The sequence below is a fragment of the Protobothrops mucrosquamatus genome, unplaced genomic scaffold, assembly GCF_001527695.2.
Source record: "Protobothrops mucrosquamatus isolate PMUCROS unplaced genomic scaffold, P.Mucros_1.0 scaffold3476, whole genome shotgun sequence".
Taxonomy (NCBI): Eukaryota; Metazoa; Chordata; class Lepidosauria; order Squamata; family Viperidae; genus Protobothrops; species Protobothrops mucrosquamatus.
In genome coordinates this window covers 211181-214157 of record NW_015389450.1, presented here as the reverse complement: position 1 = coordinate 214157, position 2977 = coordinate 211181, and positions in this window count along the sequence as shown.

The following is a 2977-nucleotide window of genomic DNA, read 5'->3' as shown; positions in this document are numbered from 1 at the left end:
TCTCTCTCTCTCTCTCTCTCTCTCTCTCTCTCTCTCTCTCTCTCTCTCTCTCTCTCTCTCTCTCTCTCTCTCTCTCTCTCTCTCTCTCTCTCTCTCTCTCTCTCTCTCTCTCTCTCTCTCTCTCTCTCTCTCTCTCTCTCTCTCTCTCTCTCTCTCTCTCTCTCTCTCTCTCTCTCTCTCTCTCCCTTTCTCTCTCTCTCTCTCTCTCCCTTTCTCTCTCTCATTCTCTCTCTATCTATCTTTCTCGCTCTCTTGCTCTCTTGCTCTTTTTCTTCCATGGAGGGGGTGATTTAAAAAATGCAATACTATATGCCCCCCCCTTAAAAATAGCCATCTGCCCCCCCGATCCTAATAGCAACGTGGCCAACATGATTTTGCATTACAGTCCAAAGATCAAGACTCTTGTTATTTTTATAAAACAAATTATGAAGACCATAATTCTCTTGAACTTGGGGTTCAGCTAAGAAAGTCACCCTATGTAGGTGGAAAGGGGGGGGAACCACAGGATTTTAAGGTCAAAACAGGAGACGAGAGAGGTTGTTCCCTGCTGAATTTTGAGAGGTCCTTATACTGTAAATATAACAAGTTGGTGAACTGGCTGAATCCCACCAACTGGTTGTAAGTCATGTATTACCCCTATTCCTCTTTCGTAGAACAACAGAGACCAAAACTCCTTGTGCTTCCACACATTTATGAAGGCCTGATCTACCGCCTTCTAAAATAGGGTCAGAGAATGAGATCAAGCTGACGACCTCTGATCTTCTCATGATCTTCTGGACCTGCCACCCAGAAGTAAAGCTGGGTAGATTTGCTGCTGGGGAAATTCCCCTCAAACAGGGGACTCTACCTCGTGGACAGCCAACCGCTTCAGAAGGATACTTTGGAGGAAAACACCTGAGGAAGGAAATTGACACCTTCTCAAAATGTGACCTCTGATATTTCTCAACCCTAGCCTTTCCGAGCAGGAGAATGACTGTCATAAAACACTTGTTTGAACTGTTCTCCTTCGCCTGGTGGCCCTTGAGCTGCCAAAACATTAACAGGTCATAGTTCAAAGTTGTCTGGCTGGATTCACAACGACAACAACAGAAGCTACCCGCTCAATCCAAGGGGGAAAGACTTGAGCGTTTTCAAGCTGTCACCTTAAGGTAGGCCAAACGTCAGACCGACCTCCGATTTGTCTCCAGAAAGAGGCTGAATTTTCTGAATCACCCCCAGCTTTGAAAGTGCTATGCCTTTCCGTACTCACTGTTGGGGAACCCCAGTTGGGCGAGGTGTCTTCCTACATGTGTACAAAGACTCACTAGGAAGACGGAAAGAGGTGTGCCTGTGAATTCGACAGCCTTTGACTTAGCCTGCGTGGTTCTTTATAGAATCACACAATCCCAGAACCGTGGTGTTTGAAGTAACCCCAAGAATCATTTACTATCTCTGCCACATCAATCAACTGTAATCTAATCTTGAGAACTGGTGGTCCCACCATTTCTTAAAAGCCTTCAGAGATGGAGAATCCACAACCTCCATAAGGAATCTGTTGTGCTGTTGAACAGATCCTACAGTCAAGAAATGTCTTAAATGAAATCTAAGTAGCTTTCAGTAGTCTTTATGATTTCTAGATCTAGCTTCTGCAGCAATGGAAAAAGTTCCTGATCAATACTTGAAAGTCTGTCATAGGGAAGAGGGGGGGGGGTCAATTTATTCTCCAAGCACCAGAGTTCAGGACAGGAAACAATGGATGGAAACTAATCAAGAAGAGAATCAACCTGGACGTTCCTCAGAGGGAGGTCCAACCTGGAATAAGGAGGAATTTCCTGACAGTGAAAATTATTAAGCAGTGGAACGGCTTGCCTCCAGAAGTTGTGGGTGCTCCATCACTGGAGGCTTTCAAGACAAGATGGGCCAACTATTTGTTCAAAATGATATAAGGACTCCTGCCTAGACTAGAAGACCTTCAGGATCCCATCCAGCCCTGTGATTCTATGATCTTCTCTAGGGTACTTTTTATGAACATGAACACTGGCATCACGTCTCCTGTCTGCCTTCATTTCTCCAAAGCAAACATCTCAAGATCTTTCAACCGTTCCTCCTCAAGCATATCCTTAAGCCATCATCTTAAATTATCCCATGCTTTATCCAATGCTGAGCACAAGAAAGACCCTGCTGCCTCCAGAACTGCAGACGTTTTCGGGTAACCCACAATATTTTTCCTTTCTGGAAGAAAGGAAGAGCAGAGGGATTACATTTTATTTAACGCAGAGCCCAGCTTTGAAGGAGTGGGGGGAGGGCGGGAAGGGAGGCAGAATAGGGAGGGCCATTCTCCTTGCTGGTGAGATTTTTGGCAAAGGAGTTGCTGTAACGCACGGTTCCAGCTGGCTCAAGATTAAAGCACATCTCTGCAGCTCCAGAGCAGTCAAAAAACCACACCGTGGCACTGGCAGGAAATTCCAACCGATGGGAGCCAGCCTAGAGTCAGTATAGCAGCTGAGGGAACCAGGAGGTATTGCTATTCACAAAAAGGTTTGGGGGGGGTCTTCTGCATTTCCTTAGGAGAAAAGTCAAGTCACGGGACCAGTGGAGATGGCAGTTGACATTGCCATCCATTTGGAAAGGAAACAGCTACAGGCACACACTACCTTGGGGCACTAGGTTTCTGCTTTGCAAGGGAGAAGTTGACATACACGACTAGGGGGTAACTGTTATAATGATATACTATATTTGGAGGTGCCCCCCCCCCCACTGGAACATTTTTAAAGCATTTTTGTCATTGTTTCTTTCTCTTTTAAAAAGAATGTATATCTCTGCATTGTAATTATTTTGATATTCTATTCTGTTTGTTTGTTTGATTGTTTGTTTGGATCCTGGGATAGAGAAATGATAGATAGATAGATAGATAGATAGATAGATAGATAGATAGATAGATAGATAGATAGATAGATAGATAGATAGATAGATAGATGTGTGTGTGTGTGTGTGTGTG